General features: G+C 63.4%; 3 non-coding genes across 3 annotated transcripts; all 3 read left to right on the top strand.

Moving 5' to 3' along the window:
- The first annotated feature begins 2,646 nt into the window (after window positions 1–2,646).
- LOC142862270 (5S ribosomal RNA) lies at window positions 2,647–2,765 on the top strand. Its single transcript, XR_012913344.1, has one exon. It is a non-coding gene; the product is annotated as a 5S ribosomal RNA (ribosomal RNA).
- A 3,801-nt stretch (window positions 2,766–6,566) lies between these two features.
- On the top strand, window positions 6,567–6,685 carry LOC142862259 (5S ribosomal RNA). Its single transcript, XR_012913335.1, has one exon. It is a non-coding gene; the product is annotated as a 5S ribosomal RNA (ribosomal RNA).
- A 3,795-nt stretch (window positions 6,686–10,480) lies between these two features.
- LOC142862247 (5S ribosomal RNA) lies at window positions 10,481–10,599 on the top strand. The gene has a single exon (XR_012913323.1). It is a non-coding gene; the product is annotated as a 5S ribosomal RNA (ribosomal RNA).
- Window positions 10,600–14,198: the final 3,599 nt, after the last annotated feature.

Here is a 14,198-nt window from a genome sequence, read left to right as displayed (position 1 = left end):
CTCTCTGTCCACTTAGGCGTCCATCCGTTCGTACCAATTTGCTGGTGAGCGCGCTCACGTGGTGCTCGTGTGTCCATTCTCGGGATACTTGGCTTACTGGAACGGGTTCCAGCTCTGGCCAGGAGAACACGAGAGGCGCCCTCTCACCGCTGCTCCTCACAGCCGAATGGCACTCCGTGGTGTCCACGCGCCACATTTTATTGATGCACTCCTGGATGGATGGGCACTCGGGTCGCTTCCACGTCTTTGGGATTGTGAATTGTGCCCTAACTGTAACCCTAACCCTTACCCAGCCCGTCTCCTCTGCCCCTGCCTGACGCACTCCTCCCCGGCCAGGCCCGTCACTGTCCTGGGCCCCCGCCTGACCGGCTCCTCCCCGCCCGGCCGGTCACCGTCCTCTGCCCCTGCCTGACACGCTCCTTCCCGCCCGGCCTCTCACCGTCCTCGGCCCCTGCCTGACCGGCTCCTCCGTCGCCTGGGCCTTCCAAGGGCTTGGTGTGGATGCTGCTTCCAGGAAGCCCTCCAGAAACCCGGCAGCAGGGTGGCCGCAGCAGTCTCCAGCAGCCGTCCCTAAGTCGCGTGAGTGCGGGGGACGTGCCCCCGCTGTGCCGCGGGGGCCCAGCCTGGTGTCTTCCCTGAGGCCCTGCGGCTGCCGGCTGGGCTGCCGCTCCCCGCAAGGGGAGAGCCGCGGAGGTGGGGACCGCATCCTGATGGGGACGTACACGCAGCTCTCCACGTCGGATTCCGGGGCTCTCTGTACTGCCCGAAGGCCCAGCTGGCCTGCGGGTCCTTAGAGTGGCAAAAACCTCCGAAAACTGAGACTGAGGGTCCGGTGGGTGTCTGCACTTTTGTGCTGGGCACCCCAGGGAGGCCCGGGGGCTGGCTGGACAACGTGGTCTGCTGGGCGGGGGGGGGGGGGTTGGAGGAGCAACTGATGCCCTTTGCACTTTGGGTAGCAAGAGTCTGAGGTGTCTCTGAGCCCTGTGCCCTGTGGGGGTGGGGCGGGGGGAGTTGGAGGAGGAGGAGGAGGAGGAGGTGGGAAGGGCCGGGGCCTGCAGTCCTGTTCCCGGGGTGGCACGGCAAGTGGCTTCTTCCACAGGCTGCTTGGCCTTGGCTCCCTGCACCTGGGCCTTTGGAGGACCGGCCCTGTGCTTGCCAACACTTCCTGCAGGGACCCAGAGCTGGGAGGTGGCATCTCTCAGCCCTGGGTCGGGCAGAGCCCCAGCGGGCCATGCCCACAACCTCTCTCAGCACCGGTCCCCCAGAAGGCTCCTTTGGGACCAGGATTCTCTTGCGGTGACTCTTTAAGGTCTGGCCCCTGGATGGAGGGGCACCAGGAGTAGAGGAGCAGGAAGGGGAAGGGGGTGGCCATGCGAGGGGACACTTTGAGGCCAAGTCCCAGCTTCAGCCTGATCCTCCTGGGAACCCCGCTCTGAGACAAGGAGCCGGGCTTCGCATTCCCACAGCAGCCAGTCGTGGGCTGAGGACACCTGGGGCGTTGGGAACTCCCTGGCTTCTCCTTGGTTTAACATCTAGAGCTGCTTGTGAATCGCGCCGCCACACACACCAGAGTGCAGGTGTCTTCCGCACAGACTGCGGGCCTCGCTCTTCTGAATGCCGCTAGCTCGCCACCCACCCACGGGTGAACCTGGTCAGGGTGCTTTCTCTCAGGGGCAGACTCTTTTCCGGGCGGGCTACCGGTGTCTCTGTTTGCTCGTTTCTTTCTTCCATTTCGGGAAAGTCTTCCTTGCTGGGTGTGGAAATCTCCTATGCCTTCCCTCGCCTATTCTGTCAGCTTTAAAATTCTCCTTCAGTTGCCACCCTCACAGATGGATTAGGAAACTCTTTCCGGTGCACTCATTAGTGAAATGACCTCCAGGAAGCTGGAATCCAATATCTAATGGCCGATTTTTAGCGAGTCCACACGCCAGGGTGGTCGGGGTCCAAAGCAGCCCCGGCCAGGCCCAGGCCCCTTGGACTGGGCCACAGGAGGACACGGAGGAGGGTCCCGGCCCCCACGAAGCGGTGCCGGCAGTTCTCCACGGGCTTGGGTGTTTTCCAGAGGTAGGAGATGGAGGGGACTGATTTCTTCAGCGCCCCCCAAACCACGCCACCCCACCCCACCCATGGGACACATCCCCAGAGAGAGACGCCCCATACACTGGCTGTGCCCCAGCCCTGGCCCGGGGGAATAGGCGGCAGCCCACCCACAGGGCGAGGGGGGGGCGCAGCTGAAAGGGGTTGTGGGGGAGGGCGGCCCCTGGCTGGGGTCAAAGGGCGAGCGTCCCGCGCGTGCGCAGTCAGCGGCAGCGACGCGCTGGGGGTGGGCAGCGGGTAGGTGAAGGAGGCCGGGCGAGGAGACGAGGGGGGCTGGGAGGGCTCCACCTTGGCGAGTCCAGCCGTGGAGGCGCATCTTGTGTGAGTGTGAGTGAGTGTGAGTGTGTGTGTGTGTGTATAGAGAGACAGCCCCCCACCCCGCCCCGCCCCGCCCATCACCCCCGTCCCTGGGAGCCCGCGGGACCTGGCCAGCGAACTCAACCGGCCCGGCCCGGCCCCGCCCGGCGCGGGGCCTGGGGCGGGAGGCGGCGGCGGGGAAGCCCAGAGAGGCTCGGCTTCTCGAGCGGGGCAGGGGCGCCCTCCGCCGCCGTCTAGGGCCACACCACCCTGAACGCCCCCGATCTCGTCTGGTCTCGGAAGCTAAGCAGGGTCGGGCCTGGTTAGTACTTGGATGGGAGACCGCCTGGGAATACCGGGTGCCACAGGCTGCTGCTTTTTTTTTTTTTTTTTTTTTTGCCTCTTGTTCTGTCCCCTTTCTGGGAGCGAGGCGGCGGCCCGGGGTGGGGGTCACCCCCACCCTCAGCGCCCGCGCGGTGCCTGGCGCCCCAGCCCGCACCGTGGGGCCTCCTCTTGTCCCAAGCCGCGACACCGCCGCCACGCGGCAGCATGCGTGGCATCTGGACTGTCAGGTCTCAGACCAAAGGTCTGCTCTGTGGGAACCGACACGCTGGAGGAAACCTTGAGAGTCTGAGAGGGGAGGGAGTTCCAGAAGAAGGCCAGGATGTCATTTTGAGGGAGTATGTGACCAGAACTCGTCCCGTTGCTTTTGGGGTTCTATGGGCTACACGCAGGAATCTTTGGTGGTGGCACCTGATGTTGGGGGATCCGGAGTCACACCCAGACCTGCTCCACAGGCCTCCTTTTACTTTTCTCTTCGGATTCATTATTTTTAAAAAGTGTCTCTTACCTCTAGGATTGCATTTTCTTTTCTCTCTCTTTTCAAGCAGATGATGGGAGTACAAGTATTCAGGTGACATGTGTTGCCCGTGCCGCCCTCCCCCCTGTGTTCTTTTTTTTTTTTTTTTGAGACAGAGTCTCGTTTTGCTGCCCAGGCTAGAGTGAGTGCCATGGCGTCAGCCTAGCTCACAGCAACCTCAATCTCCGGGCTCAAGCAATCCTGCTGCCTCAGCCTCCCGAGTAGTTGGGACTACAGGCATGCACCACCACGCCCGGCTGTGTTTTTCTATATATATTAGTTGGCCAATTAATTTCTTTCTATTTTTAGTAGAGACGGGGTCTCGCTCTTGCTCAGGCTGGTTTCGAACTCCTGACCTGGAGCAATCCGCCCGCCTCGGCCTCCCAGAGAGCTAGGATTACAGGCGTGAGCCACCGCGCCCGGCCCCCCCTGTGTTCTTATTCATATACCTCTCATGTTGTTCCAGCGTATTGTGGGGGTACCAATGTTAAGGTCGGGTGCCTTGCCCTCTCCAAGCCTCCCCCCTCGGGTCAGAGCTTCAAGTGCGCCCATCCCCCAGTCGGTGCGCACCCACCCCATGCCTAATGGATGTGTATGCCCCTCCCCTCCCCCCACCCGCCCGCCCGACACCCACCCGATGAAGGTGATTCCTCTCTGTCCACTTAGGCGTCCATCCGTTCGTACCAATTTGCTGGTGAGCGCGCTCACGTGGTGCTCGTGTGTCCATTCCTGGGATACTTGGCTTACTGGAACGGGTTCCAGCTCTGGCCAGGAGAACACGAGAGGCGCCCTCTCACCGCTGCTCCTCACAGCCGAATGGCACTCCGTGGTGTCCACGCGCCACATTTTATTGATGCACTCCTGGATGGATGGGCACTCGGGTCGCTTCCACGTCTTTGGGATTGTGAATTGTGCCCTAACTGTAACCCTAACCCTTACCCAGCCCGTCTCCTCTGCCCCTGCCTGACGCACTCCTCCCCGGCCAGGCCCGTCACTGTCCTGGGCCCCCGCCTGACCGGCTCCTCCCCGCCCGGCCGGTCACCGTCCTCTGCCCCTGCCTGACACGCTCCTTCCCGCCCGGCCTCTCACCGTCCTCGGCCCCTGCCTGACCGGCTCCTCCGTCGCCTGGGCCTTCCAAGGGCTTGGTGTGGACGCTGCTTCCAGGAAGCCCTCCAGAAACCCGGCAGCAGGGTGGCCGCAGCAGTCTCCAGCAGCCGTCCCTAAGTCGCGTGAGTGCGGGGGACGTGCCCCCGCTGTGCCGCGGGGGCCCAGCCTGGTGTCTTCCCTGAGGCCCTGCGGCTGCCGGCTGGGCTGCCGCTCCCCGCAAGGGGAGAGCCGCGGAGGTGGGGACCGCCTCCTGATGGGGACGTACACGCAGCTCTCCACGTCGGATTCCGGGGCTCTCTGTCCTGCCCGAAGGCCCAGCTGGCCTGCGGGTCCTTAGAGTGGCAAAAACCTCCGAAAACTGAGACTGAGGGTCCGGTGGGTGTCTGCACTTTTGTGCTGGGCACCCCAGGGAGGCCCGGGGGCTGGCTGGACAACGTGGTCTGCTGGGCGGGGGGGGGGGGGGGGGGGGGGTTGGAGGAGCAACTGATGCCCTTTGCACTTTGGGTAGCAAGAGTCTGAGGTGTCTCTGAGCCCTGTGCCCTGTGGGGGCGGGGCGGGGGGGAGGAGGAGGAGGAGGAGGAGGAGGTGGGAAGGGCCGGGGCCTGCAGTCCTGTTCCCGGGGTGGCACGGCAAGTGGCTTCTTCCACAGGCTGCTTGGCCTGGGCTCCCTGCACCTGGGCCTTTGGAGGACCGGCCCTGTGCTTGCCAACACTTCCTGCAGGGACCCAGAGCTGGGAGGTGGCATCTCTCAGCCCTGGGTCGGGCAGAGCCCCAGCGGGCCATGCCCACAACCTCTCTCAGCACCGGTCCCCCAGAAGGCTCCTTTGGGACCAGGATTCTCTTGCGGTGACTCTTTAAGGTCTGGCCCCTGGATGGAGGGGCACCAGGAGTAGAGGAGCAGGAAGGGGAAGGGGGTGGCCATGCGAGGGGACACTTTGAGGCCAAGTCCCAGCTTCAGCCTGATCCTCCTGGGAACCCCGCTCTGAGACAAGGAGCCGGGCTTCGCATTCCCACAGCAGCCAGTCGTGGGCTGAGGACACCTGGGGCGTTGGGAACTCCCTGGCTTCTCCTTGGTTTAACATCTAGAGCTGCTTGTGAATCGCGCCGCCACACACACCAGAGTGCAGGTGTCTTCCGCACAGACTGCGGGCCTCGCTCTTCTGAATGCCGCTAGCTCGCCACCCACCCACGGGTGAACCTGGTCAGGGTGCTTTCTCTCAGGGGCAGACTCTTTTCCGGGCGGGCTACCGGTGTCTCTGTTTGCTCGTTTCTTTCTTCCATTTCGGGAAAGTCTTCCTTGCTGGGTGTGGAAATCTCCTATGCCTTCCCTCGCCTATTCTGTCAGCTTTAAAATTCTCCTTCAGTTGCCACCCTCACAGATGGATTAGGAAACTCTTTCCGGTGCACTCATTAGTGAAATGACCTCCAGGAAGCTGGAATCCAATATCTAATGGCCGATTTTTAGCGAGTCCACACGCCAGGGTGGTCGGGGTCCAAAGCAGCCCCGGCCAGGCCCAGGCCCCTTGGACTGGGCCACAGGAGGACACGGAGGAGGGTCCCGGCCCCCACGAAGCGGTGCCGGCAGTTCTCCACGGGCTTGGGTGTTTTCCAGAGGTAGGAGATGGAGGGGACTGATTTCTTCAGCGCCCCCCAAACCACGCCACCCCACCCCACCCATGGGACACATCCCCAGAGAGAGACGCCCCATACACTGGCTGTGCCCCAGCCCTGGCCCGGGGGAATAGGCGGCAGCCCACCCACAGGGCGAGGGGGGGGCGCAGCTGAAAGGGGTTGTGGGGGAGGGCGGCCCCTGGCTGGGGTCAAAGGGCGAGCGTCCCGCGCGTGCGCAGTCAGCGGCAGCGACGCGCTGGGGGTGGGCAGCGGGTAGGTGAAGGAGGCCGGGCGAGGAGACGAGGGGGGCTGGGAGGGCTCCACCTTGGCGAGTCCAGCCGTGGAGGCGCATCTTGTGTGAGTGTGAGTGAGTGTGAGTGTGTGTGTGTGTGTATAGAGAGACAGCCCCCCACCCCGCCCCGCCCCGCCCCGCCCCGCCCATCACCCCCGTCCCTGGGAGCCCGCGGGACCTGGCCAGCGAACTCAACCGGCCCGGCCCGGCCCCGCCCGGCGCGGGGCCTGGGGCGGGAGGCGGCGGCGGGGAAGCCCAGAGAGGCTCGGCTTCTCGAGCGGGGCAGGGGCGCCCTCCGCCGCCGTCTAGGGCCACACCACCCTGAACGCCCCCGATCTCGTCTGGTCTCGGAAGCTAAGCAGGGTCGGGCCTGGTTAGTACTTGGATGGGAGACCGCCTGGGAATACCGGGTGCCACAGGCTGCTGCTTTTTTTTTTTTTTTTTTTTTTGCCTCTTGTTCTGTCCCCTTTCTGGGAGCGCGGCGGCGGCCCGGGGTGGGGGTCACCCCCACCCTCAGCGCCCGCGCGGTGCCTGGCGCCCCAGCCCGCACCGTGGGGCCTCCTCTTGTCCCAAGCCGCGACACCGCCGCCACGCGGCAGCATGCGTGGCATCTGGACTGTCAGGTCTCAGACCAAAGGTCTGCTCTGTGGGAACCGACACGCTGGAGGAAACCTTGAGAGTCTGAGAGGGGAGGGAGTTCCAGAAGAAGGCCAGGATGTCATTTTGAGGGAGTATGTGACCAGAACTCGTCCCGTTGCTTTTGGGGTTCTATGGGCTACACGCAGGAATCTTTGGTGGTGGCACCTGATGTTGGGGGATCCGGAGTCACACCCAGACCTGCTCCACAGGCCTCCTTTTACTTTTCTCTTCGGATTCATTATTTTTAAAAAGTGTCTCTTACCTCTAGGATTGCATTTTCTTTTCTCTCTCTTTTCAAGCAGATGATGGGAGTACAAGTATTCAGGTGACATGTGTTGCCCGTGCCGCCCTCCCCCCTGTGTTCTTTTTTTTTTTTTTTTGAGACAGAGTCTCGTTTTGCTGCCCAGGCTAGAGTGAGTGCCATGGCGTCAGCCTAGCTCACAGCAACCTCAATCTCCGGGCTCAAGCAATCCTGCTGCCTCAGCCTCCCGAGTAGTTGGGACTACAGGCATGCACCACCACGCCCGGCTGTGTTTTTCTATATATATTAGTTGGCCAATTAATTTCTTTCTATTTTTAGTAGAGACGGGGTCTCGCTCTTGCTCAGGCTGGTTTCGAACTCCTGACCTGGAGCAATCCGCCCGCCTCGGCCTCCCAGAGAGCTAGGATTACAGGCGTGAGCCACCGCGCCCGGCCCCCCCTGTGTTCTTATTCATATACCTCTCATGTTGTTCCAGCGTATTGTGGGGGTACCAATGTTAAGGTCGGGTGCCTTGCCCTCTCCAAGCCTCCCCCCTCGGGTCAGAGCTTCAAGTGCGCCCATCCCCCAGTCGGTGCGCACCCACCCCATGCCTAATGGATGTGTATGCCCCTCCCCTCCCCCCACCCGCCCGCCCGACACCCACCCGATGAAGGTGATTCCTCTCTGTCCACTTAGGCGTCCATCCGTTCGTACCAATTTGCTGGTGAGCGCGCTCACGTGGTGCTCGTGTGTCCATTCCTGGGATACTTGGCTTACTGGAACGGGTTCCAGCTCTGGCCAGGAGAACACGAGAGGCGCCCTCTCACCGCTGCTCCTCACAGCCGAATGGCACTCCGTGGTGTCCACGCGCCACATTTTATTGATGCACTCCTGGATGGATGGGCACTCGGGTCGCTTCCACGTCTTTGGGATTGTGAATTGTGCCCTAACTGTAACCCTAACCCTTACCCAGCCCGTCTCCTCTGCCCCTGCCTGACGCACTCCTCCCCGGCCAGGCCCGTCACTGTCCTGGGCCCCCGCCTGACCGGCTCCTCCCCGCCCGGCCGGTCACCGTCCTCTGCCCCTGCCTGACACGCTCCTTCCCGCCCGGCCTCTCACCGTCCTCGGCCCCTGCCTGACCGGCTCCTCCGTCGCCTGGGCCTTCCAAGGGCTTGGTGTGGACGCTGCTTCCAGGAAGCCCTCCAGAAACCCGGCAGCAGGGTGGCCGCAGCAGTCTCCAGCAGCCGTCCCTAAGTCGCGTGAGTGCGGGGGACGTGCCCCCGCTGTGCCGCGGGGGCCCAGCCTGGTGTCTTCCCTGAGGCCCTGCGGCTGCCGGCTGGGCTGCCGCTCCCCGCAAGGGGAGAGCCGCGGAGGTGGGGACCGCCTCCTGATGGGGACGTACACGCAGCTCTCCACGTCGGATTCCGGGGCTCTCTGTCCTGCCCGAAGGCCCAGCTGGCCTGCGGGTCCTTAGAGTGGCAAAAACCTCCGAAAACTGAGACTGAGGGTCCGGTGGGTGTCTGCACTTTTGTGCTGGGCACCCCAGGGAGGCCCGGGGGCTGGCTGGACAACGTGGTCTGCTGGGCGGGGGGGGGGGGGGGGTTGGAGGAGCAACTGATGCCCTTTGCACTTTGGGTAGCAAGAGTCTGAGGTGTCTCTGAGCCCTGTGCCCTGTGGGGGCGGGGCGGGGGGGAGGAGGAGGAGGAGGAGGAGGAGGTGGGAAGGGCCGGGGCCTGCAGTCCTGTTCCCGGGGTGGCACGGCAAGTGGCTTCTTCCACAGGCTGCTTGGCCTGGGCTCCCTGCACCTGGGCCTTTGGAGGACCGGCCCTGTGCTTGCCAACACTTCCTGCAGGGACCCAGAGCTGGGAGGTGGCATCTCTCAGCCCTGGGTCGGGCAGAGCCCCAGCGGGCCATGCCCACAACCTCTCTCAGCACCGGTCCCCCAGAAGGCTCCTTTGGGACCAGGATTCTCTTGCGGTGACTCTTTAAGGTCTGGCCCCTGGATGGAGGGGCACCAGGAGTAGAGGAGCAGGAAGGGGAAGGGGGTGGCCATGCGAGGGGACACTTTGAGGCCAAGTCCCAGCTTCAGCCTGATCCTCCTGGGAACCCCGCTCTGAGACAAGGAGCCGGGCTTCGCATTCCCACAGCAGCCAGTCGTGGGCTGAGGACACCTGGGGCGTTGGGAACTCCCTGGCTTCTCCTTGGTTTAACATCTAGAGCTGCTTGTGAATCGCGCCGCCACACACACCAGAGTGCAGGTGTCTTCCGCACAGACTGCGGGCCTCGCTCTTCTGAATGCCGCTAGCTCGCCACCCACCCACGGGTGAACCTGGTCAGGGTGCTTTCTCTCAGGGGCAGACTCTTTTCCGGGCGGGCTACCGGTGTCTCTGTTTGCTCGTTTCTTTCTTCCATTTCGGGAAAGTCTTCCTTGCTGGGTGTGGAAATCTCCTATGCCTTCCCTCGCCTATTCTGTCAGCTTTAAAATTCTCCTTCAGTTGCCACCCTCACAGATGGATTAGGAAACTCTTTCCGGTGCACTCATTAGTGAAATGACCTCCAGGAAGCTGGAATCCAATATCTAATGGCCGATTTTTAGCGAGTCCACACGCCAGGGTGGTCGGGGTCCAAAGCAGCCCCGGCCAGGCCCAGGCCCCTTGGACTGGGCCACAGGAGGACACGGAGGAGGGTCCCGGCCCCCACGAAGCGGTGCCGGCAGTTCTCCACGGGCTTGGGTGTTTTCCAGAGGTAGGAGATGGAGGGGACTGATTTCTTCAGCGCCCCCCAAACCACGCCACCCCACCCCACCCATGGGACACATCCCCAGAGAGAGACGCCCCATACACTGGCTGTGCCCCAGCCCTGGCCCGGGGGAATAGGCGGCAGCCCACCCACAGGGCGAGGGGGGGGCGCAGCTGAAAGGGGTTGTGGGGGAGGGCGGCCCCTGGCTGGGGTCAAAGGGCGAGCGTCCCGCGCGTGCGCAGTCAGCGGCAGCGACGCGCTGGGGGTGGGCAGCGGGTAGGTGAAGGAGGCCGGGCGAGGAGACGAGGGGGGCTGGGAGGGCTCCACCTTGGCGAGTCCAGCCGTGGAGGCGCATCTTGTGTGAGTGTGAGTGAGTGTGAGTGTGTGTGTGTGTGTATAGAGAGACAGCCCCCCACCCCGCCCCGCCCCGCCCCGCCCCGCCCATCACCCCCGTCCCTGGGAGCCCGCGGGACCTGGCCAGCGAACTCAACCGGCCCGGCCCGGCCCCGCCCGGCGCGGGGCCTGGGGCGGGAGGCGGCGGCGGGGAAGCCCAGAGAGGCTCGGCTTCTCGAGCGGGGCAGGGGCGCCCTCCGCCGCCGTCTAGGGCCACACCACCCTGAACGCCCCCGATCTCGTCTGGTCTCGGAAGCTAAGCAGGGTCGGGCCTGGTTAGTACTTGGATGGGAGACCGCCTGGGAATACCGGGTGCCACAGGCTGCTGCTTTTTTTTTTTTTTTTTTTTTTGCCTCTTGTTCTGTCCCCTTTCTGGGAGCGCGGCGGCGGCCCGGGGTGGGGGTCACCCCCACCCTCAGCGCCCGCGCGGTGCCTGGCGCCCCAGCCCGCACCGTGGGGCCTCCTCTTGTCCCAAGCCGCGACACCGCCGCCACGCGGCAGCATGCGTGGCATCTGGACTGTCAGGTCTCAGACCAAAGGTCTGCTCTGTGGGAACCGACACGCTGGAGGAAACCTTGAGAGTCTGAGAGGGGAGGGAGTTCCAGAAGAAGGCCAGGATGTCATTTTGAGGGAGTATGTGACCAGAACTCGTCCCGTTGCTTTTGGGGTTCTATGGGCTACACGCAGGAATCTTTGGTGGTGGCACCTGATGTTGGGGGATCCGGAGTCACACCCAGACCTGCTCCACAGGCCTCCTTTTACTTTTCTCTTCGGATTCATTATTTTTAAAAAGTGTCTCTTACCTCTAGGATTGCATTTTCTTTTCTCTCTCTTTTCAAGCAGATGATGGGAGTACAAGTATTCAGGTGACATGTGTTGCCCGTGCCGCCCTCCCCCCTGTGTTCTTTTTTTTTTTTTTTTGAGACAGAGTCTCGTTTTGCTGCCCAGGCTAGAGTGAGTGCCATGGCGTCAGCCTAGCTCACAGCAACCTCAATCTCCGGGCTCAAGCAATCCTGCTGCCTCAGCCTCCCGAGTAGTTGGGACTACAGGCATGCACCACCACGCCCGGCTGTGTTTTTCTATATATATTAGTTGGCCAATTAATTTCTTTCTATTTTTAGTAGAGACGGGGTCTCGCTCTTGCTCAGGCTGGTTTCGAACTCCTGACCTGGAGCAATCCGCCCGCCTCGGCCTCCCAGAGAGCTAGGATTACAGGCGTGAGCCACCGCGCCCGGCCCCCCCTGTGTTCTTATTCATATACCTCTCATGTTGTTCCAGCGTATTGTGGGGGTACCAATGTTAAGGTCGGGTGCCTTGCCCTCTCCAAGCCTCCCCCCTCGGGTCAGAGCTTCAAGTGCGCCCATCCCCCAGTCGGTGCGCACCCACCCCATGCCTAATGGATGTGTATGCCCCTCCCCTCCCCCCACCCGCCCGCCCGACACCCACCCGATGAAGGTGATTCCTCTCTGTCCACTTAGGCGTCCATCCGTTCGTACCAATTTGCTGGTGAGCGCGCTCACGTGGTGCTCGTGTGTCCATTCCTGGGATACTTGGCTTACTGGAACGGGTTCCAGCTCTGGCCAGGAGAACACGAGAGGCGCCCTCTCACCGCTGCTCCTCACAGCCGAATGGCACTCCGTGGTGTCCACGCGCCACATTTTATTGATGCACTCCTGGATGGATGGGCACTCGGGTCGCTTCCACGTCTTTGGGATTGTGAATTGTGCCCTAACTGTAACCCTAACCCTTACCCAGCCCGTCTCCTCTGCCCCTGCCTGACGCACTCCTCCCCGGCCAGGCCCGTCACTGTCCTGGGCCCCCGCCTGACCGGCTCCTCCCCGCCCGGCCGGTCACCGTCCTCTGCCCCTGCCTGACACGCTCCTTCCCGCCCGGCCTCTCACCGTCCTCGGCCCCTGCCTGACCGGCTCCTCCGTCGCCTGGGCCTTCCAAGGGCTTGGTGTGGACGCTGCTTCCAGGAAGCCCTCCAGAAACCCGGCAGCAGGGTGGCCGCAGCAGTCTCCAGCAGCCGTCCCTAAGTCGCGTGAGTGCGGGGGACGTGCCCCCGCTGTGCCGCGGGGGCCCAGCCTGGTGTCTTCCCTGAGGCCCTGCGGCTGCCGGCTGGGCTGCCGCTCCCCGCAAGGGGAGAGCCGCGGAGGTGGGGACCGCCTCCTGATGGGGACGTACACGCAGCTCTCCACGTCGGATTCCGGGGCTCTCTGTCCTGCCCGAAGGCCCAGCTGGCCTGCGGGTCCTTAGAGTGGCAAAAACCTCCGAAAACTGAGACTGAGGGTCCGGTGGGTGTCTGCACTTTTGTGCTGGGCACCCCAGGGAGGCCCGGGGGCTGGCTGGACAACGTGGTCTGCTGGGCGGGGGGGGGGGGGGGGGGGGGTTGGAGGAGCAACTGATGCCCTTTGCACTTTGGGTAGCAAGAGTCTGAGGTGTCTCTGAGCCCTGTGCCCTGTGGGGGCGGGGCGGGGGGGAGGAGGAGGAGGAGGAGGAGGAGGTGGGAAGGGCCGGGGCCTGCAGTCCTGTTCCCGGGGTGGCACGGCAAGTGGCTTCTTCCACAGGCTGCTTGGCCTGGGCTCCCTGCACCTGGGCCTTTGGAGGACCGGCCCTGTGCTTGCCAACACTTCCTGCAGGGACCCAGAGCTGGGAGGTGGCATCTCTCAGCCCTGGGTCGGGCAGAGCCCCAGCGGGCCATGCCCACAACCTCTCTCAGCACCGGTCCCCCAGAAGGCTCCTTTGGGACCAGGATTCTCTTGCGGTGACTCTTTAAGGTCTGGCCCCTGGATGGAGGGGCACCAGGAGTAGAGGAGCAGGAAGGGGAAGGGGGTGGCCATGCGAGGGGACACTTTGAGGCCAAGTCCCAGCTTCAGCCTGATCCTCCTGGGAACCCCGCTCTGAGACAAGGAGCCGGGCTTCGCATTCCCACAGCAGCCAGTCGTGGGCTGAGGACACCTGGGGCGTTGGGAACTCCCTGGCTTCTCCTTGGTTTAACATCTAGAGCTGCTTGTGAATCGCGCCGCCACACACACCAGAGTGCAGGTGTCTTCCGCACAGACTGCGGGCCTCGCTCTTCTGAATGCCGCTAGCTCGCCACCCACCCACGGGTGAACCTGGTCAGGGTGCTTTCTCTCAGGGGCAGACTCTTTTCCGGGCGGGCTACCGGTGTCTCTGTTTGCTCGTTTCTTTCTTCCATTTCGGGAAAGTCTTCCTTGCTGGGTGTGGAAATCTCCTATGCCTTCCCTCGCCTATTCTGTCAGCTTTAAAATTCTCCTTCAGTTGCCACCCTCACAGATGGATTAGGAAACTCTTTCCGGTGCACTCATTAGTGAAATGACCTCCAGGAAGCTGGAATCCAATATCTAATGGCCGATTTTTAGCGAGTCCACACGCCAGGGTGGTCGGGGTCCAAAGCAGCCCCGGCCAGGCCCAGGCCCCTTGGACTGGGCCACAGGAGGACACGGAGGAGGGTCCCGGCCCCCACGAAGCGGTGCCGGCAGTTCTCCACGGGCTTGGGTGTTTTCCAGAGGTAGGAGATGGAGGGGACTGATTTCTTCAGCGCCCCCCAAACCACGCCACCCCACCCCACCCATGGGACACATCCCCAGAGAGAGACGCCCCATACACTGGCTGTGCCCCAGCCCTGGCCCGGGGGAATAGGCGGCAGCCCACCCACAGGGCGAGGGGGGGGCGCAGCTGAAAGGGGTTGTGGGGGAGGGCGGCCCCTGGCTGGGGTCAAAGGGCGAGCGTCCCGCGCGTGCGCAGTCAGCGGCAGCGACGCGCTGGGGGTGGGCAGCGGGTAGGTGAAGGAGGCCGGGCGAGGAGACGAGGGGGGCTGGGAGGGCTCCACCTTGGCGAGTCCAGCCGTGGAGGCGCATCTTGTGTGAGTGTGAGTGAGTGTGAGTGTGTGTGTGTGTGTA

This window comes from Microcebus murinus, chromosome 18 (assembly GCF_040939455.1).
Source record: "Microcebus murinus isolate Inina chromosome 18, M.murinus_Inina_mat1.0, whole genome shotgun sequence".
NCBI classification, from domain to species: domain Eukaryota; kingdom Metazoa; phylum Chordata; class Mammalia; order Primates; family Cheirogaleidae; genus Microcebus; species Microcebus murinus.
Note: the sequence above shows the minus strand (reverse complement) of the source record. Positions and strands in the feature narration are given on the sequence as shown.